The sequence below is a fragment of the Lissotriton helveticus genome, chromosome 1_1, assembly GCF_964261635.1.
Source record: "Lissotriton helveticus chromosome 1_1, aLisHel1.1, whole genome shotgun sequence".
NCBI lineage: Eukaryota > Metazoa > Chordata > Amphibia > Caudata > Salamandridae > Lissotriton > Lissotriton helveticus.
Window position 1 is genome coordinate 116,891,150 of NC_136057.1, and position 23,615 is coordinate 116,914,764.

The window sequence follows — 23,615 nt, forward strand, 5'->3', positions numbered from 1 at the left end:
ATTCCTCTGTTGGCCCGTTTGGGCGCGGCTTCTGTCCCTGTTGGCCGCTGAACACCGCGCAGCTTCATGGCTCTTTAATAAAAGGCAGGCGCGCGTCGCCTCGTGGGCACAGCCTGGGACTGTGGGTGCGGCGGTGTAGCCGCTACACGGGTGGCCTTATCAGGCGTCCTGTACTCCCGCTGATTCTCAAATGCCGCGCTTCCCTGCAGGGGTCTTCAGGCCTCATCAGCTTCGCCATGATTGGTTTACACGTGGCCTCGAGGCAAGGCTGTTGCCTCTTATCTCCATGGTGCAGGGTTCGATCCCAGGTGCCACGAGTCATGTTTTTCCGTTTGTCAAATGATGTTAAATGTTTATAATTTCTATTTTTCGTCCTTTTATTACAATTTAGGTTCAATATTCTCCTGGTGCATGTTTTCATTATTTATACTGGAAGGCAGTAGTGCGCTTGGTAGCGTTTTTTGTTTCACCCACCGATACAAGTTTCAGATCGCTCCTGCAGGAGTGGTGAGGTCGCTCTGCTCTTGCCGGCGACATTAAACCTCATGGGAGGCCTGGACTCGGCCACAAACTGAATCAAACGCTCCCTCTGGAGCTGAAATGCGGCGCTAGCATGGCGCCATGATGAAATGGGTAACGATGGTTTGTGTCTAGAATTTTTGCTCCTAGATTAGGTTCCAACGATGCTGTTTCCACATTGCAATAGATTTTCCTGTCACTTCCATAGGGTTGGTTGAATTATTGCGCGGTCTCGCGCTTTCTCCGCCAAGGCTTTCCCTAGTACTCCTCCATTGCGCTGTGCTTTGCACTACCATATATATTGAATACGGATATCCCTTGAGGGTGATGGTGGGATATGTGTATATATATATATATATATATATATATATTTTTTTTTTTTTTTGTTGGAGGATGACAACTACCGATAGGAGCGCAAGAGCCTCCTGAACTAATTATGTTGACACCCAGGTTCTTCCCGTTCTTGTGTGGTCAACAGGACCTCGAGTATGACGTTACCTAACTCAGGGTGAGAGGGCTTGATTGACGCCCATTTTCGTTCTACTACCACAAATCCTTGAGCAAGATTTTTTTTTTCTTTTTCTTTATATCATTTATTATTTTTATTTCGTATTTCCTTTTCGCCAACACGTAAGGCAGCAGCGCGCGTGTGACCGGATTTAGCCTAGGGCGTTGCGACCCCCCCTTTTTTGGGTATAGCTGAGGAATTGCCCGACGGCGTCGCCAGACTTCTTTTTTTCTAGTCGTCTCAGAAAGGGATTCCCAGACTCGACAGGCTGCAAATCTATGTCGTCGTCAGCCACGATCTGCGATAGGCGTCGGTATGACGCCATTTGCGCCAGATCGTCCGAGAGGCGCATAGCCTTTCATAAGGTTGGACGCCAGCACACCAGATCCAGGTAGGCCTTTTGCGACAGGCCCCTATGGGACAGATTTATTATCGTTGAGTGTATAAAGGGTAGACGTTTTTGCTTGTGGTCACTGTGAGAAGTTGGCCTGATGTGCAGTGTTCACTATTCTAGTGATCACTATATATCAGTCCAAACAACCCTTATTGATGATTGGTTGTAAGTCAACCTTATAGACCAGCTATCCTAGTAGCATGGATACGAGCAGTCTAAGGCTAAGGGCGTGTTAAGCCAGCTGTTTTACCATCACATTACCCCTTGAACACCCAGTGAAAGGACACCACACAAGTTGTTATGAAAATAAACAGTGTATTTATTTATAACAAGACTACCCTGGCTCTTTATGAGACAGGGAGCTAAGCACACAACAAAACTCTTATAAAAATACTTAAGTTAGCACAGTATACACAAATGCCCGAGGGGCACGAAAAACCATATACTCTAAAAGTGGAATGCGAAATTACTAGCAGGTAAGTACAGTACTAATAGGCTTTGGAATCGCTAGGACTTGACTATAGAATCGTTAGATTACTTCTAGGAGGCCCAGGGGACTCGGGTGCAGAGTGTGCACTCTCACGCGGGATGCGGGACAAAGTCTATGATAGCTAGTAAAGGTAAAGTTAGTGTTCACGGGCGAACCCGACCTGGTAGGGAGAAAACGAAAGTAGATCCTGACCCTTGGATAGTGAGGCTATGCTGGGGCACCGAAATGCCGAAGTTACCTAGCCCAGGGGCTGCAGCTGCATATGTCTCAAAAGACGTCGGGAATCCTCGTAGACGAACCAGGAGCCAGGAAGAAAGATGCTGGCAGGCGACCAGTGAAGAGAGTTCGACGTGATCCAAGCCTGGATCTTGAAGATGGATGATACCTGAAAGCAGAGGGGACCAAGTTCGTGACTACTAGCCAGTAGTCAGGGGGCACCAGGAGGGCACCGGATGGTAGTCACCTCGACTAGGTGAGTGGGCGACGCTGTGCTCTGCAGATCTCACGGACCAGGAGGCGTTGTCGGCGACCAGGATGGAGGGGCGAGCTGTCCCACGATGGATGAAGCTGTCGGCGTCGAAGGACCCAGGATTGGGCAACAAAGCCTTGGCTAATTCAAGCCCACGCGGCGGACTCAAAATGGCGTCTTGAGTGGACCAGGAGGGTCCGGGGTGCTCCTCTTCTGGAAGGGAGCAAGAGCCAGTCTGGAGCAACCAGACCAGCAGCAGTGATGTTGTCGGGCGTCGTTCAGAAGGCCACAAGCCAGCGGGCTAGTAGCCAAACAACGCGGTGAGCAGCAAAAAGCAGAAGGGCCCCACGCCGATCGTGGAGATGCTGGGGGGCTGATCTTCGGTGCTGGAGCTGCTCAGGGTCGGGGCTTCTCGGACCCCAAAGCACTCGCCAGTAGATTACTCGGCGGGCTTGCTGTGAAGAAGTCGTGCAGTCTTGGCAATAGTCGGTCCCTTGAGGTCTCGTCGCACTCACGATTCTCAGCTTGGCTGTAGAGGTGAGTAGAGGTCGGAGGTGCCAGGGAAGCCGGGTCTTGTCGAGCTGGGCAGTCGGATTCCGGAGGAAGGACTTGCAGAAGACCGCAGTGTTCTTAAGATGGTGCCTGCGGATGCAGGGTGACTACTCCTTAGTCACAAGGGAGAATCTTGAAGAAGAAATCTTGAAGTCCTTTCACAGAAAGTCGTGTCTTGATTCCAAAGATGATCTAATTTGGAAGGGGGCCTGCTCCTACCTTTATCTGGGAAAAGGGGGCTGGCACGCGACTAAGTCCTGCCCTATGGGTGGGACCAGGAGGGGGGTGGTTACACCCCTCTCCTTTGGCGGGCTTTCCCCAGGCCAGGGGCTGGAGTGCCCCTGGAACTGGTTTCAGCCGGCCTATGCACAGTGAGCACCGGGGTGCCACTTGCAGTCACCTTCCTCTGAAGCCCTGCCTACCTAGGATACACAAAATCCTGTCTGGGACGGTGCTAGCACCGCCCCTGGCAGGAAACCCTTTGTCCTTGCCTCCTGCTCTGGGAGGACTCCCAGCAGCAGGAGGGCAGCCTTGTGTCTCGGTGGCAGCATCCATTTTGTGGAGCTAAGGCTCTGTTGGACTTTAACCGGGGTTACAGGTTACTCACATGTCGTGTCCCTCTAGAAGGGTGGAATGCTAACCCCGTCGCCAGAATTGGCGAGGGGTTAGTATTCCAATTCGTATGACACCTTACTCGACATGTTTGGATAAAGCGATACCAGAGTTGGCATATAACCGCGAGGATTATAATGCACTTAAGAGTATATGGTATGCGATATCATGGAAACGGCTAAGGGATAGATCCCGAAAGCCGCAGACAGGCTCAGCTCATGCCAGAGCACCATCTCACACGATTCCAAGCACTCTGCCTTCAGGATTGTTAAGGCCTGCCATAGGAGTGACTGATAGGAGATCTGTGTGTCCATTTTGTGGTTAGATATAGGTATACTATATCTAAAGCAAGGGGTGATTACACCACCTTGCCCCAGCTGTCGTGCAGCCAGTTGTGTCAGATTTGGATGGCCAGCCAGGGGTGGCATAATACATGCTGCAGCCCCTGGTAGGCCCTGGGTACACCTATGCCCTGGGTACCTAAGGTACACTGTACAGGGACTGATGGTACACTGTACAGGGACTGATAAGGTACTCAGTATCCAATTGGATATGTACCTAGGGTACATGGAATCCATTTTACAGAGAGAGCAGTAGGCCTGGGGTCCTGAATAGCAGGGCCCCAGGTCAACTAAGTCAGAAAACCAGCAAAATACCAGGCAAAAAGTTGGGGGCAACCATAGTCAGGGATCTACCTTCCTACATAACCCCCCCCCAAACGAAAGGAGATAAGGCTATCCTTGCCAGGTAAGCCTATATTGCCTGAGTGGCCATATAAGGAAGTACCAGCACTGGCATGGTTACCCCCTATCTCATGGTCCACTAAGCAATCCCTCACCCTAAGGGTGTCTGAGGGTCTCCACCATAGGGAATCTCTACCTGTGGTGTGCTTTGGCAAAGTAAAAGGCTGGTGCTGAAATGGAGTACTGAAGTGAGGCTCCACTAATTTTGGGCTCAGCTTCCTCCAATCATTTTCCACCATAGAGGCCTTTCTTTCAAAGACTGAGTTGTTTTGGGCTCTCAGGGTCAACCTCTGGCTACCTACAGCTGGAGGTTGGGTCCCTCTGTTTGGCTTACTGGAGGGACAGGTCAGGTTTGGGGCCCTCAGGTCCCAGGTTTGGCTGTGCCCAACAGTGTCCATCTGTGGGAGGTCCCTAACTAAATTTAAGGGGGATCCCTCAGGAGTCTGTTTTATTTTCACTTGGCTAGGATTACTAGCTTCAGTGCCCTTAATTTGTTGATTGGGAAGTTCTTTTGGACAGGGGGCCCTTTGGGGTCCAACACTGGCCTCCCTGACCTCTACAGCCCTGGGCTGACTGAGGCAGGGGAGAGAGGGGCAGGTTACCTGCTCCAGACTGGGTCCCACCTTGGAAGGGTCCACTGACATCAGGGGTTCTGCCAGGCTAGGCCTGACTACCTCTGTGGCAGTTTCTTCACAAGGGGTCAGATCAGTTCCCTGAGGAGGCTGATCCTTTCCTAAAGTCTGGTGGGAGGGAGATTTCTCTTCCTCCTCAATACTCTCTGTCTGAGTGGAGTGATCCATAGTTTCAGGCTTCACAACACTATCATCTGTCTGAGTTTGAGCTGTGGCCATCACAACTCTCCCAACCTTTTCAGGAGGGGGCTCAGTTTGGGTGTGGGCGGTGACCATCACAGCCTTGACAACCTGTTCTGGGAAGGAAGTTGTCTGAGATTGGGTTGTGACTGGCACAACCCTCCTGACCTGTTCAGGGAGGACATCTTGGACTGGGGCTGTGGCTATCACTGCCCCACTAACCTTACCATGGAAGTTTACCATTTTAGAATGGGTTTCTTGCTCTACTTCAGCCCAGGCTGAGAGCTCTAAATCATTCCCCAGTAGGCAATCTACAGGCAAGTTTGGTGACACTGCCACTCTCTTGTGGCCAGTGACACCTCCCCAGCTGAGATTGACCACTGCCATGGGATGATCTCTCTGTACTCCATCAATATTGGTCACCTGGTATGTGGCACCAGGTAAAAGTTGCCTTGAGGGGACTAGACTCTCAGTCACCATAGTGATGCTAGCCCCGGTATCTCTATAGGCCTCAAATTTTATACCATTGATGAGGGGCTCCTGTCTGTAATTGCCCAAAGTGTTGGGACAAGTTGTGAAGTTGGCAAACCCCATGCCAGTCTCACAGACAAGAGTATCTAAGTTTGGGGACCTGGTTAGGCCAGGGTCCCCAGGAACTCCCAAAGTAAATGCACCCAAATTCTTGGGGGCACTCCCACCACCTGGGGGATTACTACTAGTAGTAACAGGAGGTTTGGGAATGTTACTTGGGGGTATGTTCTCCTTGTTATTCTTTGGGCAACTGCTGTCAGTTTTTAAATGACCCACCTGTTTACAGGGGTAACAATAAGGTTTCTTCTGGTTATTGGAAGGATTCTGGGACCCACCCCCCTCAGAGGATTTTTGGGGCCCTGATGTGGTTTGCTCTGTAGATGTAATCCCACCGCTGCCACCAATGTGAGAAGTTGGCCTGATGTGCAGTGTTCACTATTCTAGTGATCACTATATATCAGTCCAAACAACCCTTATTGATGATTGGTTGTAAGTCAACCTTATAGACCAGCTATCCTAGTAGCATGGATACGAGCAGTCTAAGGCTAAGACTCTAGAGGGCGTGTTAAGCCAGCTGTTTTACCATCACATTACCCCTTGAACACCCAGTGAAAGGACACCACACAAGTTGTTATGAAAATAAACAGTGTATTTATTTATAACAAGACTACCCTGGCTCTTTATGAGACAGGGAGCTAAGCACACAACAAAACTCTTATAAAAATACTTAAGTTAGCACAGTATACACAAATGCCCGAGGGGCACGAAAAACCATATACTCTAAAAGTGGAATGCGAAATTACTAGCAGGTAAGTACAGTACTAATAGGCTTTGGAATCGCTAGGACTTGACTATAGAATCGTTAGATTACTTCTAGGAGGCCCAGGGGACTCGGGTGCAGAGTGTGCACTCTCACGTGGGATGCGGGACAAAGTCTATGATAGCTAGTAAAGGTAAAGTTAGTGTTCACGGGCGAACCCGACCTGGTAGGGAGAAAACGAAAGTGGATCCTGACCCTTGGATAGTGAGGCTATGCTGGGGCACCGAAATGCCGAAGTTACCTAGCCCAGGGGCTGCAGCTGCATATGTCTCAAAAGACGTCGGGAATCCTCGTAGACGAACCAGGAGCCAGGAAGAAAGATGCTGGCAGGCGACCAGTGAAGAGAGTTCGACGTGATCCAAGCCTGGATCTTGAAGATGGATGATACCTGAAAGCAGGGGGGACCAAGTTCGTGACTACTAGCCAGTAGTCAGGGGGCACCAGGAGGGCACCGGATGGTAGTCACCTCGACTAGGTGAGTGGGCGACCCTGTGCTCTGCAGATCTCACGGACCAGGAGGCGTTGTCGGCGACCAGGATGGAGGGGCGAGCTGTCCCACGATGGATGAAGCTGTCGGCGTCGAAGGACCCAGGATTGGGCAACAAAGCCTTGGCTAATTCAAGCCCACGCGGTGGACTCAAAATGGCGTCTTGAGTGGACCAGGAGGGTCCGGGGTGCTCCTCTTCTGGAAGGGAGCAAGAGCCAGTCTGGAGCAACCAGACCAGCAGCAGTGATGTCGTCGGGCGTCGTTCAGAAGGCCACAAGCCAGCGGGCTAGTAGCCAAACAACGCGGTGAGCAGCAAAAAGCAGAAGGGCCCCACGCCGATCGTGGAGATGCTGGGGGGCTGATCTTCGCTGCTGGAGCTGCTCAGGGTCGGGGCTTCTCGGACCCCAAAGCACTCGCCAGTAGATTACTCGGCGGGCTTGCTGTGAAGAAGTCGTGCAGTCTTGGCAATAGTCGGTCCCTTGAGGTCTCGTCGCACTCACGATTCTCAGCTTGGCTGTAGAGGTGAGTAGAGGTCGGAGGTGCCAGGGAAGCCGGGTCTTGTCGAGCTGGGCAGTCGGATTCCGGAGGAAGGACTTGCAGCAGACCGCAGTGTTCTTAAGATGGTGCCTGCGGATGCAGGGTGACTACTCCTTAATCACAAGGGAGAATCTTGAAGAAGAAATCTTGAAGTCCTTTCGCAGAAAGTCGTGTCTTGATTCCAAAGATGATCTAATTTGGAAGGGGGCCTGCTCCTACCTTTATCTGGGAAAAGGGGGCTGGCACGCGACTAAGTCCTGCCCTATGGGTGGGACCAGGAGGGGGGTGGTTACACCCCTCTCCTTTGGCGGGCTTTCCCCAGGCCAGGGGCTGGAGTGCCCCTGGAACTGGTTTCAGCCGGCCTATGCACAGTGAGCACCGGGGTGCCACTTGTAGTCACCTTCCTCTGAAGCCCTGCCTACCTAGGATACACAAAATCCTGTCTGGGACGGTGCTAGCACCGCCCCTGGCAGGAAACCCTTTGTCCTTGCCTCCTGCTCTGGGAGGACTCCCAGCAGCAGGAGGGCAGCCTTGTGTCTCGGTGGCAGCATCCATTTTGTGGAGCTAAGGCTCTGTTGGACTTTAACCGGGGTTACAGGTTACTCACATGTCGTGTCCCTCTAGAAGGGTGGAATGCTAACCCCATCGCCAGAATTGGCGAGGGGTTAGTATTCCAATTCGTATGACACCTTACTCGACATGTTTGGATAAAGCGATACCAGAGTTGGCATATAACCGCGAGGATTATAATGCACTTAAGAGTATATGGTATGCGATATCATGGAAACGGCTAAGGGATAGATCCCAAAAGCCGCAGACAGGCTCAGCTCATGCCAGAGCACCATCTCACACGATTCCAAGCACTCTGCCTTCAGGATTGTTAAGGCCTGCCATAGGAGTGACTGATAGGAGATCTGTGTGTCCATTTTGGGGTTAGATATAGGTATACTATATCTAAAGCAAGGGGTGATTACACCACCTTGCCCCAGCTGTCGTGCAGCCAGTTGTGTCAGATTTGGATGGCCAGCCAGGGGTGGCATAATACATGCTGCAGCCCCTGGTAGGCCCTGGGTACACCTATGCCCTGGGTACCTAAGGTACACTGTACAGGGACTGATAAGGTACTCAGTATCCAATTGGATATGTAACTAGGGTACATGGAATCCATTTTACAGAGAGAGCAGTAGGCCTGGGGTCCTGAATAGCAGGGCCCCAGGTCAACTAAGTCAGAAAACCAGCAAAACACCAGGCAAAAAGTTGGGGGCAACCATAGTCAGGGATCTACCTTCCTACATAACCCCCCCCCCCCCCCCAAACGAAAGGAGATAAGGCTATCCTTGCCAGGTAAGCCTATATTGCCTGAGTGGCCATATAAGGAAGTACCAGCACTGGCATGGTTACCCCCTATCTCATGGTCCACTAAGCAATCCCTCACCCTAAGGGTGTCTGAGGGTCTCCACCATAGGGAATCTCTACCTGTGGTGTGCTTTGGCAAAGTAAAAGGCTGGTGCTGAAATGGAGTACTGAAGTGAGGCTCCACTAATTTTGGGCTCAGCTTCCTCCAATCATTTTCCACCATAGAGGCCTTTCTTTCAAAGACTGAGTTGTTTTGGGCTCTCAGGGTCAACCTCTGGCTACCTACAGCTGGAGGTTGGGTCCCTCTGTTTGGCTTACTGGAGGGACAGGTCAGGTTTGGGGCCCTCGGGTCCCAGGTTTGGCTGTGCCCAACAGTGTCCATCTGTGGGAGGTCCCTAACTAAATTTAAGGGGGATCCCTCAGGAGTCTGTTTTATTTTCACTTGGCTAGGATTACTAGCTTCAGTGCCCTTAATTTGTTGATTGGGAAGTTCTTTTGGACAGGGGGCCCTTTGGGGTCCAACACTGGCCTCCCTGACCTCTACAGCCCTGGGCTGACTGAGGCAGGGGAGAGAGAGGCAGGTTACCTGCTCCAGACTGGGTCCCACCTTGGAAGGATCCACTGACATCAGGGGTTCTGCCAGGCTAGGCCTGACTACCTCTGTGGCAGTTTCTTCACAAGGGGTCAGATCAGTTCCCTGAGGAGGCTGATCCTTTCCTAAAGTCTGGTGGGAGGGAGATTTCTCTTCCTCCTCAATACTCTCTGTCTGAGTGGAGTGATCCATAGTTTCAGGCTTCACAACACTATCATCTGTCTGAGTTTGAGATGTGGCCATCACAACTCTCCCAACATTTTCAGGAGGGGGCTCAGTTTGGGTGTGGGCGGTGACCATCACAGCCTTGACAACCTGTTCTGGGAAGGAAGTTGTCTGAGATTGGGTTGTGACTGGCACAACCCTCCTGACCTGTTCAGGGAGGACATCTTGGACTGGGGCTGTGGCTATCACTGCCCCACTAACCTTACCATGGAAGTTTACCATTTTAGAATGGGTTTCTTGCTCTACTTCAGCCCAGACTGAGAGCTCTAAATCATTCCCCAGTAGGCAATCTACAGGCAAGTTTGGTGACACTGCCACTCTCTTGTGGCCAGTGACACCTCCCCAGCTGAGATTGACCACTGCCATGGGATGATCTCTCTGTACTCCATCAATATTGGTCACCTGGTATGTGGCACCAGGTAAAAGTTGCCTTGAGGGGACTAGACTCTCAGTCACCATAGTGATGCTAGCCCCGGTATCTCTATAGGCCTCAACTTTTATACCATTGATGAGGGGCTCCTGTTTGTACTTGCCCAAAGTGTTGGGACAAGTTGTGAAGTTGGCAAACCCCATGCCAGTCTCACAGACAAGAATATCTAAGTTTGGGGACCTGGTTAGGCCAGGGTCCCCAGGAACTCCCAAAGTAAATGCACCCAAATTCTTGGGGGCACTCCCACCACCTGGGGGATTACTACTAGTAGTAACAGGAGGTTTGGGAATGTTACTTGGGGGTATGTTCTCCTTATTGTTATTCTTTGGGCAACTGCTGTCAGTTTTTAAATGACCCACCTATTTACAGGGGTAACAATAAGGTTTCTTCTGGTTATTGGAAGGATTCTGGGACCCACCCCCCTCAGAGGATTTTTGGGGCCCTGATGTGGTTTGCTCTGTAGATGTAATCCCACCGCTGCCACCAATGTGAGAAGTTGGCCTGATGTGCAGTGTTCACTATTCTAGTGATCACTATATATCAGTCCAAACAACCCTTATTGATGATTGGTTGTAAGTCAACCTTATAGACCAGCTATCCTAGTAGCATGGATACGAGCAGTCTAAGGCTAAGACTCTAGAGGGCGTGTTAAGCCAGCTGTTTTACCATCACATTACCCCTTGAACACCCAGTGAAAGGACACCACACAAGTTGTTATGAAAATAAACAGTGTATTTATTTATAACAAGACTACCCTGGCTCTTTATGAGACAGGGAGCTAAGCACACAACAAAACTCTTATAAAAATACTTAAGTTAGCACAGTATACACAAATGCCCGAGGGGCACGAAAAACCATATACTCTAAAAGTGGAATGCGAAATTACTAGCAGGTAAGTACAGTACTAATAGGCTTTGGAATCGCTAGGACTTGACTATAGAATCGTTAGATTACTTCTAGGAGGCCCAGGGGACTCGGGTGCAGAGTGTGCACTCTCACGTGGGATGCGGGACAAAGTCTATGATAGCTAGTAAAGGTAAAGTTAGTGTTCACGGGCGAACCCGACCTGGTAGGGAGAAAACGAAAGTGGATCCTGACCCTTGGATAGTGAGGCTATGCTGGGGCACCGAAATGCCGAAGTTACCTAGCCCAGGGGCTGCAGCTGCATATGTCTCAAAAGACGTCGGGAATCCTCGTAGACGAACCAGGAGCCAGGAAGAAAGATGCTGGCAGGCGACCAGTGAAGAGAGTTCGACGTGATCCAAGCCTGGATCTTGAAGATGGATGATACCTGAAAGCAGGGGGGACCAAGTTCGTGACTACTAGCCAGTAGTCAGGGGGCACCAGGAGGGCACCGGATGGTAGTCACCTCGACTAGGTGAGTGGGCGACCCTGTGCTCTGCAGATCTCACGGACCAGGAGGCGTTGTCGGCGACCAGGATGGAGGGGCGAGCTGTCCCACGATGGATGAAGCTGTCGGCGTCGAAGGACCCAGGATTGGGCAACAAAGCCTTGGCTAATTCAAGCCCACGCGGTGGACTCAAAATGGCGTCTTGAGTGGACCAGGAGGGTCCGGGGTGCTCCTCTTCTGGAAGGGAGCAAGAGCCAGTCTGGAGCAACCAGACCAGCAGCAGTGATGTCGTCGGGCGTCGTTCAGAAGGCCACAAGCCAGCGGGCTAGTAGCCAAACAACGCGGTGAGCAGCAAAAAGCAGAAGGGCCCCACGCCGATCGTGGAGATGCTGGGGGGCTGATCTTCGCTGCTGGAGCTGCTCAGGGTCGGGGCTTCTCGGACCCCAAAGCACTCGCCAGTAGATTACTCGGCGGGCTTGCTGTGAAGAAGTCGTGCAGTCTTGGCAATAGTCGGTCCCTTGAGGTCTCGTCGCACTCACGATTCTCAGCTTGGCTGTAGAGGTGAGTAGAGGTCGGAGGTGCCAGGGAAGCCGGGTCTTGTCGAGCTGGGCAGTCGGATTCCGGAGGAAGGACTTGCAGCAGACCGCAGTGTTCTTAAGATGGTGCCTGCGGATGCAGGGTGACTACTCCTTAATCACAAGGGAGAATCTTGAAGAAGAAATCTTGAAGTCCTTTCGCAGAAAGTCGTGTCTTGATTCCAAAGATGATCTAATTTGGAAGGGGGCCTGCTCCTACCTTTATCTGGGAAAAGGGGGCTGGCACGCGACTAAGTCCTGCCCTATGGGTGGGACCAGGAGGGGGGTGGTTACACCCCTCTCCTTTGGCGGGCTTTCCCCAGGCCAGGGGCTGGAGTGCCCCTGGAACTGGTTTCAGCCGGCCTATGCACAGTGAGCACCGGGGTGCCACTTGTAGTCACCTTCCTCTGAAGCCCTGCCTACCTAGGATACACAAAATCCTGTCTGGGACGGTGCTAGCACCGCCCCTGGCAGGAAACCCTTTGTCCTTGCCTCCTGCTCTGGGAGGACTCCCAGCAGCAGGAGGGCAGCCTTGTGTCTCGGTGGCAGCATCCATTTTGTGGAGCTAAGGCTCTGTTGGACTTTAACCGGGGTTACAGGTTACTCACATGTCGTGTCCCTCTAGAAGGGTGGAATGCTAACCCCATCGCCAGAATTGGCGAGGGGTTAGTATTCCAATTCGTATGACACCTTACTCGACATGTTTGGATAAAGCGATACCAGAGTTGGCATATAACCGCGAGGATTATAATGCACTTAAGAGTATATGGTATGCGATATCATGGAAACGGCTAAGGGATAGATCCCAAAAGCCGCAGACAGGCTCAGCTCATGCCAGAGCACCATCTCACACGATTCCAAGCACTCTGCCTTCAGGATTGTTAAGGCCTGCCATAGGAGTGACTGATAGGAGATCTGTGTGTCCATTTTGGGGTTAGATATAGGTATACTATATCTAAAGCAAGGGGTGATTACACCACCTTGCCCCAGCTGTCGTGCAGCCAGTTGTGTCAGATTTGGATGGCCAGCCAGGGGTGGCATAATACATGCTGCAGCCCCTGGTAGGCCCTGGGTACACCTATGCCCTGGGTACCTAAGGTACACTGTACAGGGACTGATAAGGTACTCAGTATCCAATTGGATATGTAACTAGGGTACATGGAATCCATTTTACAGAGAGAGCAGTAGGCCTGGGGTCCTGAATAGCAGGGCCCCAGGTCAACTAAGTCAGAAAACCAGCAAAACACCAGGCAAAAAGTTGGGGGCAACCATAGTCAGGGATCTACCTTCCTACATAACCCCCCCCCCCCCCCCCCCAAACGAAAGGAGATAAGGCTATCCTTGCCAGGTAAGCCTATATTGCCTGAGTGGCCATATAAGGAAGTACCAGCACTGGCATGGTTACCCCCTATCTCATGGTCCACTAAGCAATCCCTCACCCTAAGGGTGTCTGAGGGTCTCCACCATAGGGAATCTCTACCTGTGGTGTGCTTTGGCAAAGTAAAAGGCTGGTGCTGAAATGGAGTACTGAAGTGAGGCTCCACTAATTTTGGGCTCAGCTTCCTCCAATCATTTTCCACCATAGAGGCCTTTCTTTCAAAGACTGAGTTGTTTTGGGCTCTCAGGGTCAACCTCTGGCTACCTACAGCTGGAGGTTGGGTCCCTCTGTTTGGCTTACTGGAGGGACAGGTCAGGTTTGGGGCCCTCGGGTCCCAGGTTTGGCTGTGCCCAACAGTGTCCATCTGTGGGAGGTCCCTAACTAAATTTAAGGGGGATCCCTCAGGAGTCTGTTTTATTTTCACTTGGCTAGGATTACTAGCTTCAGTGCCCTTAATTTGTTGATTGGGAAGTTCTTTTGGACAGGGGGCCCTTTGGGGTCCAACACTGGCCTCCCTGACCTCTACAGCCCTGGGCTGACTGAGGCAGGGGAGAGAGAGGCAGGTTACCTGCTCCAGACTGGGTCCCACCTTGGAAGGATCCACTGACATCAGGGGTTCTGCCAGGCTAGGCCTGACTACCTCTGTGGCAGTTTCTTCACAAGGGGTCAGATCAGTTCCCTGAGGAGGCTGATCCTTTCCTAAAGTCTGGTGGGAGGGAGATTTCTCTTCCTCCTCAATACTCTCTGTCTGAGTGGAGTGATCCATAGTTTCAGGCTTCACAACACTATCATCTGTCTGAGTTTGAGATGTGGCCATCACAACTCTCCCAACATTTTCAGGAGGGGGCTCAGTTTGGGTGTGGGCGGTGACCATCACAGCCTTGACAACCTGTTCTGGGAAGGAAGTTGTCTGAGATTGGGTTGTGACTGGCACAACCCTCCTGACCTGTTCAGGGAGGACATCTTGGACTGGGGCTGTGGCTATCACTGCCCCACTAACCTTACCATGGAAGTTTACCATTTTAGAATGGGTTTCTTGCTCTACTTCAGCCCAGACTGAGAGCTCTAAATCATTCCCCAGTAGGCAATCTACAGGCAAGTTTGGTGACACTGCCACTCTCTTGTGGCCAGTGACACCTCCCCAGCTGAGATTGACCACTGCCATGGGATGATCTCTCTGTACTCCATCAATATTGGTCACCTGGTATGTGGCACCAGGTAAAAGTTGCCTTGAGGGGACTAGACTCTCAGTCACCATAGTGATGCTAGCCCCGGTATCTCTATAGGCCTCAACTTTTATACCATTGATGAGGGGCTCCTGTTTGTACTTGCCCAAAGTGTTGGGACAAGTTGTGAAGTTGGCAAACCCCATGCCAGTCTCACAGACAAGAATATCTAAGTTTGGGGACCTGGTTAGGCCAGGGTCCCCAGGAACTCCCAAAGTAAATGCACCCAAATTCTTGGGGGCACTCCCACCACCTGGGGGATTACTACTAGTAGTAACAGGAGGTTTGGGAATGTTACTTGGGGGTATGTTCTCCTTATTGTTATTCTTTGGGCAACTGCTGTCAGTTTTTAAATGACCCACCTATTTACAGGGGTAACAATAAGGTTTCTTCTGGTTATTGGAAGGATTCTGGGACCCACCCCCCTCAGAGGATTTTTGGGGCCCTGATGTGGTTTGCTCTGTAGATTTAATCCCACCGCTGCCACCAATGTGAGAAGTTGGCCTGATGTGCAGTGTTCACTATTCTAGTGATCACTATATATCAGTCCAAACAACCCTTATTGATGATTGGTTGTAAGTCAACCTTATAGACCAGCTATCCTAGTAGCATGGATACGAGCAGTCTAAGGCTAAGACTCTAGAGGGCGTGTTAAGCCAGCTGTTTTACCATCACATTACCCCTTGAACACCCAGTGAAAGGACACCACACAAGTTGTTATGAAAATAAACAGTGTATTTATTTATAACAAGACTACCCTGGCTCTTTATGAGACAGGGAGCTAAGCACACAACAAAACTCTTATAAAAATACTTAAGTTAGCACAGTATACACAAATGCCCGAGGGGCACGAAAAACCATATACTCTAAAAGTGGAATGCGAAATTACTAGCAGGTAAGTACAGTACTAATAGGCTTTGGAATCGCTAGGACTTGACTATAGAATCGTTAGATTACTTCTAGGAGGCCCAGGGGACTCGGGTGCAGAGTAAAGTCCACATTTGTAAAGCGCACAATCACCCGTAAGGGTCTCTAGGCGCTGGGGGCCGTCGGGAAGATTAAGCGAGCTATTGCCCAGAGTCACATGGTGCTGGGCTAACCTGTCGCCGGAGCCGGGGATCGAACCGTGGTCCCCAGATTCCAGCGTCAGTCGCCCTGGCCGCGGAGCCACACCTCTTCCTCAGTGTGCACTCTCACGCGGGATGCGGGACAAAGTCTATGATAGCTAGTAAAGGTAAAGTTAGTGTTCATGGGCGAACCCGACCTGGTAGGGAGAAAACGAAAGTGGATCCTGACCCTTGGATAGTGAGGCTATGCTGGGGCACCGAAATGCCGAAGTTACCTAGCCCAGGGGCTGCAGCTGCATATGTCTCAAAAGACGTCGGGAATCCTCGTAGACGAACCAGGAGCCAGGAAGAAAGATGCTGGCAGGCGACCAGTGAAGAGAGTTCGACGTGATCCAAGCCTGGATCTTGAAGATGGATGATACCTGAAAGCAGAGGGGACCAAGTTCGTGACTACTAGCCAGTAGTCAGGGGGCACCAGGAGGGCACCGGATGGTAGTCACCTCGACTAGGTGAGTGGGCGACGCTGTGCTCTGCAGATCTCACGGACCAGGAGGCGTTGTCGGCGACCAGGATGGAGGGGCGAGCTGTCCCACGATGGATGAAGCTGTCGGCGTCGAAGGACCCAGGATTGGGCAACAAAGCCTTGGCTAATTCAAGCCCACGCGGTGAACTCAAAATGGCGTCTTGAGTGGACCAGGAGGGTCCGGGGTGCTCCTCTTCTGGAAGGGAGCAAGAGCCTGTCTGGAGCAACCAGACCAGCAGCAGTGATGTCGTCGGGCGTCGTTCAGAAGGCCACAAGCCAGCGGGCTAGTAGCCAAACAACGCGGTGAGCAGCAAAAAGCAGAAGGGCCCCACGCCGATCGTGGAGATGCTGGGGGGCTGATCTTCGGTGCTGGAGCTGCTCAGGGTCGGGGCTTCTCGGACCCCAAAGCACTCGCCAGTAGATTACTCGGCGGGCTTGCTGTGAAGAAGTCGTGCAGTCTTGGCAATAGTCGGTCCCTGAGGTCTCGTGGCACTCACGATTCTCAGCTTGGCTGTAGAGGTGAGTAGAGGTCGGAGGTGCCAGGGAAGCTGGGTCTTGTCGAGCTGGGCAGTCGGATTCTGGAGGAAGGACTTGCAGCAGACCGCAGTGTTCTTAAGATGGTGCCTGCGGATGCAGGGTGACTACTCCTTAGTCACAAGGGAGAATCTTGAAGAAGAAATCTTGAAGTCCTTTCGCAGAAAGTCGTGTCTTGATTCCAAAGATGATCTAATTTGGAAGGGGGCCTGCTCCTACCTTTATCTGGGAAAAGGGGGCTGGCACGCGACTAAGTCCTGCCCTATGGGTGGGACCAGGAGGGGGGTGGTTACACCCCTCTCCTTTGGCGGGCTTTCCCCAGGCCAGGGGCTGGAGTGCCCCTGGAACTGGTTTCAGCCGGCCTATGCACAGTGAGCACCGGGGTGCCACTTGCAGTCACCTTCCTCTGAAGCCCTGCCTACCTAGGATACACAAAATCCTGTCTGGGACGGTGCTAGCACCGCCCCTGGCAGGAAACCCTTTGTCCTTGCCTCCTGCTCTGGGAGGACTCCCAGCAGCAGGAGGGCAGCCTTGTGTCTCGGTGGCAGCATCCATTTTGTGGAGCTAAGGCTCTGTTGGACTTTAACCGGGGTTACAGGTTACTCACATGTCGTGTCCCTCTAGAAGGGTGGAATGCTAACCCCGTCGCCAGAATTGGCGAGGGGTTAGTATTCCAATTCGTATGACACCTTACTCGACATGTTTGGATAAAGCGATACCAGAGTTGGCATATAACCGCGAGGGTTATAATGCACTTAAGAGTATATGGTATGCGATATCATGGAAACGGCTAAGGGATAGATCCCGAAAGCCGCAGACAGGCTCAGCTCATGCCAGAGCACCATATCACACGATTCCAAGCACTCTGCCTTCAGGATTGTTAAGGCCTGCCATAGGAGTGACTGATAGGAGATCTGTGTGTCCATTTTGGGGTTAGATATAGGTATACTATATCTAAAGCAAGGGGTGATTACACCACCTTGCCCCAGCTGTCGTGCAGCCAGTTGTGTCAGATTTGGATGGCCAGCCAGGGGTGGCATAATACATGCTGCAGCCCCTGGTAGGCCCTGGGTACACGTATGCCCTGGGTACCTAAGGTACACTGTACAGGGACTGATAAGGTACTCAGTATCCAATTGGATATGTACCTAGGGTACATGGAATCCATTTTACAGAGAGAGCAGTAGGCCTGGGGTCCTGAATAGCAGGGCCCCAGGTCAACTAAGTCAGAAAACCAGCAAAACACCAGGCAAAAAGTTGGTGGCAACCATAGTCAGGGATCTACCTTCCTACATAACCCCCCCCAAACGAAAGGAGATAAGGCTATCCTTGCCAGGTAAGCTTATATTGCCTGAGTGGCCATATAAGGAAGTACCAGCACTGGCATGGTTACCCCCTATCTCATGGTCCACTAAGCAATCCCTCACCCTAAGGGTGTCTGAGGGTCTCCACCATAGGGAATCTCTACCTGTGGTGTGCTTTGGCAAAGTAAAAGGCCGGTGCTGAAATGGAGTACTGAAGTGAGGCTCCACTAATTTTGGGCTCAGCTTCCTCCAATCATTTTCCACCATAGAGGCCTTTCTTTCAAAGACTGAGTTGTTTTGGGCTCTCAGGGTCAACCTCTGGCTACCTACAGCTGGAGGTTGGGTCCCTCTGTTTGGCTTACTGGAGGGACAGGTCAGGTTTGGGGCCCTCAGGTCCCAGGTTTGGCTGTGCCCAACAGTGTCCATCTGTGGGAGGTCCCTAACTAAATTTAAGGGGGATCCCTCAGGAGTCTGTTTTATTTTCACTTGGCTAGGATTACTAGCTTCAGTGCCCTTAATTTGTTGATTGGGAAGTTCTTTTGGACAGGGGGCCCTTTGGGGTCCAACACTGGCCTCCCTGACCTCTACAGCCCTGGGCTGACTGAGGCAGGGGAGAGAGGGGCAGGTTACCTGCTCCAGACTGGGTCCCACCTTGGAAGGGTCCACTGACATCAGGGGTTCTGCCAGGCTAGGCCTGACTACCTCTGTGGCAGTTTCTTCACAAGGGGTCAGATCAGTTCCCTGAGGAGGCTGATCCTTTCCTAAAGTCTGGTGGGAGGGAGATTTCTCTTCCTCCTCAATACTCTCTGTCTGAGTGGAGTGATCCATAGTTTCAGGCTTCACAACACTATCATCTGTCTGAGTTTGAGCTGTGGCCATCACAACTCTCCCAACCTTTTCAGGAGGGGGCTCAGTTTGGGTGTGGGCGGTGACCATCACAGCCTTGACAACCTGTTCTGGGAAGGAAGTTGTCTGAGATTGGGTTGTGACTGGCACAACCCTCCTGACCTGTTCAGGGAGGACATCTTGGACTGGGGCTGTGGCTATCACTGCCCCACTAACCTTACCATGGAAGTTTACCATTTTAGAATGGGTTTCTTGCTCTACTTCAGCCCAGACTGAGAGCTCTAAATCATTCCCCAGTAGGCAATCTACAGGCAAGTTTGGTGACACTGCCACTCTCTTGTGGCCAGTGACACCTCCCCAGCTGAGATTGACCACTGCCATGGGATGATCTCTCTGTACTCCATCAATATTGGTCACCTGGTATGTGGCACCAGGTAAAAGTTGCCTTGAGGGGACTAGACTCTCAGTCACCATAGTGATGCTAGCCCCGGTATCTCTATAGGCCTCAACTTTTATACCATTGATGAGGGGCTCCTGTTTGTACTTGCCCAAAGTGTTGGGACAAGTTGTGAAGTTGGCAAACCCCATGCCAGTCTCACAGACAAGAGTATCTAAGTTTGGGGACCTGGTTAGGCCAGGGTCCCCAGGAACTCCCAAAGTAAATGCACCCAAATTCTTGGGGGCACTCCCACCACCTGGGGGATTACTACTAGTAGTAACAGGAGGTTTGGGAATGTTACTTGGGGGTATGTTCTCCTTATTGTTATTCTTTGGGCAACTGCTGTCAGTTTTTAAATGACCCACCTATTTACAGGGGTAACAATAAGGTTTCTTCTGGTTATTGGAAGGATTCTGGGACCCACCCCCCTCAGAGGATTTTTGGGGCCCCGATGTGGTTTGCTCTGTAGATTTAATCCCACCGCTGCCACCAATGTGAGAAGTTGGCCTGATGTGCAGTGTTCACTATTCTAGTGATCACTATATATCAGTCCAAACAACCCTTATTGATGATTGGTTGTAAGTCAACCTTATAGACCAGCTATCCTAGTAGCATGGATACGAGCAGTCTAAGGCTAAGACTCTAGAGGGCGTGTTAAGCCAGCTGTTTTACCATCACATTACCCCTTGAACACCCAGTGAAAGGACACCACACAAGTTGTTATGAAAATAAACAGTGTATTTATTTATAACAAGACTACCCTGGCTCTTTATGAGACAGGGAGCTAAGCACACAACAAAACTCTTATAAAAATACTTAAGTTAGCACAGTATACACAAATGCCCGAGGGGCACGAAAAACCATATACTCTAAAAGTGGAATGCGAAATTACTAGCAGGTAAGTACAGTACTAATAGGCTTTGGAATCGCTAGGACTTGACTATAGAATCGTTAGATTACTTCTAGGAGGCCCAGGGGACTCGGGTGCAGAGTAAAGTCCACATTTGTAAAGCGCACAATCACCTGTAAGGGTCTCTAGGCGCTGGGGGCCGTCGGGAAGATTAAGCGAGCTATTGCCCAGAGTCACATGGTGCTGGGCTAACCTGTCGCCGGAGCCGGGGATCGAACCGTGGTCCCCAGATTCCAGCGTCAGTCGCCCTGGCCGCGGAGCCACACCTCTTCCTCAGTGTGCACTCTCACGCGGGATGCGGGACAAAGTCTATGATAGCTAGTAAAGGTAAAGTTAGTGTTCATGGGCGAACCCGACCTGGTAGGGAGAAAACGAAAGTGGATCCTGACCCTTGGATAGTGAGGCTATGCTGGGGCACCGAAATGCCGAAGTTACCTAGCCCAGGGGCTGCAGCTGCATATGTCTCAAAAGACGTCGGGAATCCTCGTAGACGAACCAGGAGCCAGGAAGAAAGATGCTGGCAGGCGACCAGTGAAGAGAGTTCGACGTGATCCAAGCCTGGATCTTGAAGATGGATGATACCTGAAAGCAGAGGGGACCAAGTTCGTGACTACTAGCCAGTAGTCAGGGGGCACCAGGAGGGCACCGGATGGTAGTCACCTCGACTAGGTGAGTGGGCGACGCTGTGCTCTGCAGATCTCACGGACCAGGAGGCGTTGTCGGCGACCAGGATGGAGGGGCGAGCTGTCCCACGATGGATGAAGCTGTCGGCGTCGAAGGACCCAGGATTGGGCAACAAAGCCTTGGCTAATTCAAGCCCATGCGGTGAACTCAAAATGGCGTCTTGAGTGGACCAGGAGGGTCCGGGGTGCTCCTCTTCTGGAAGGGAGCAAGAGCCTGTCTGGAGCAACCAGACCAGCAGCAGTGATGTCGTCGGGCGTCGTTCAGAAGGCCACAAGCCAGCGGGCTAGTAGCCAAACAACGCGGTGAGCAGCAAAAAGCAGAAGGGCCCCACGCCGATCGTGGAGATGCTGGGGGGCTGATCTTCGGTGCTGGAGCTGCTCAGGGTCGGGGCTTCTCGGACCCCAAAGCACTCGCCAGTAGATTACTCGGCGGGCTTGCTGTGAAGAAGTCGTGCAGTCTTGGCAATAGTCGGTCCCTGAGGTCTCGTCGCACTCACGATTCTCAGCTTGGCTGTAGAGGTGAGTAGAGGTCGGAGGTGCCAGGGAAGCCGGGTCTTGTCGAGCTGGGCAGTCGGATTCTGGAGGAAGGACTTGCAGCAGACCGCAGTGTTCTTAAGATGGTGCCTGCGGATGCAGGGTGACTACTCCTTAGTCACAAGGGAGAATCTTGAAGAAGAAATCTTGAAGTCCTTTCGCAGAAAGTCGTGTCTTGATTCCAAAGATGATCTAATTTGGAAGGGGGCCTGCTCCTACCTTTATCTGGGAAAAGGGGGCTGGCACGCGACTAAGTCCTGCCCTATGGGTGGGACCAGGAGGGGGGTGGTTACACCCCTCTCCTTTGGCGGGCTTTCCCCAGGCCAGGGGCTGGAGTGCCCCTGGAACTGGTTTCAGCCGGCCTATGCACAGTGAGCACCGGGGTGCCACTTGCAGTCACCTTCCTCTGAAGCCCTGCCTACCTAGGATACACAAAATCCTGTCTGGGACGGTGCTAGCACCGCCCCTGGCAGGAAACCCTTTGTCCTTGCCCCCTGCTCTGGGAGGACTCCCAGCAGCAGGAGGGCAGCCTTGTGTCTCGGTGGCAGCATCCATTTTGTGGAGCTAAGGCTCTGTTGGACTTTAACCGGGGTTACAGGTTACTCACATGTCGTGTCCCTCTAGAAGGGTGGAATGCTAACCCCGTCGCCAGAATTGGCGAGGGGTTAGTATTCCAATTCGTATGACACCTTACTCGACATGTTTGGATAAAGCGATACCAGAGTTGGCATATAACCGCGAGGGTTATAATGCACTTAAGAGTATATGGTATGCGATATCATGGAAACGGCTAAGGGATAGATCCCGAAAGCCGCAGACAGGCTCAGCTCATGCCAGAGCACCATATCACACGATTCCAAGCACTCTGCCTTCAGGATTGTTAAGGCCTGCCATAGGAGTGACTGTGTGGAGTGGTGTGGCTCACTGGTTAGAGGCGGCAGACCCGTAAGCAGAGGACGGCCCGGGACCAGGGTTCGATTCCCGACGCGGCAGGGTCGTGGACCAGGGTCAGCGGGCTCGATAATTCTCGCCTCGGTGCCTACTCCAGTCAGGGACCACACTCGGCAACTCTGGGCATTAGCTTGCCTCATCTTCACAACGGCCCCCCAGACCACCGGGGATGCTTGGTCGCATCTTAGAGATACCCATTAGGGACCATCTCTCAGGGTGAGCCAGGACGGGTTCCCCAGCGGTCGAAGCGCGGAGATACTCCTCCGGGAGTTGATTCTAGCGCTATATAAACCCACAATTAAATAGGAGATCTGTGTGTCCATTTTGGGGTTAGATATAGGTATACTATATCTAAAGCAAGGGGTGATTACACCACCTTGCCCCAGCTGTCGTGCAGCCAGTTGTGTCAGATTTGGATGGCCAGCCAGGGGTGGCATAATACATGCTGCAGCCCCTGGTAGGCCCTGGGTACACGTATGCCCTGGGTACCTAAGGTACACTGTACAGGGACTGATAAGGTACTCAGTATCCAATTGGATATGTACCTAGGGTACATGGAATCCATTTTACAGAGAGAGCAGTAGGCCTGGGGTCCTGAATAGCAGGGCCCCAGGTCAACTAAGTCAGAAAACCAGCAAAACACCAGGCAAAAAGTTGGGGGCAACCATAGTCAGGGATCTACCTTCCTACATAACCCCCCCCCCAAACGAAAGGAGATAAGGCTATCCTTGCCAGGTAAGCCTATATTGCCTGAGTGGCCATATAAGGAAGTACCAGCACTGGCATGGTTACCCCCTATCTCATGGTCCACTAAACAATCCCTCACCCTAAGGGTGTCTGAGGGTCTCCACCATAGGGAATCTCTACCTGTGGTGTGCTTTGGCAAAGTAAAAGGCTGGTGCTGAAATGGAGTACTGAAGTGAGGCTCCACTAATTTTGGGCTCAGCTTCCTCCAATCATTTTCCACCATAGAGGCCTTTCTTTCAAAGACTGAGTTGTTTTGGGCTCTCAGGGTCAACCTCTGGCTACCTACAGCTGGAGGTTGGGTCCCTCTGTTTGGCTTACTGGAGGGACAGGTCAGGTTTGGGGCCCTCAGGTCCCAGGTTTGGCTGTGCCCAACAGTGTCCATCTGTGGGAGGTCCCTAACTAAATTTAAGGGGGATCCCTCAGGAGTCTGTTTTATTTTCACTTGGCTAGGATTACTAGCTTCAGTGCCC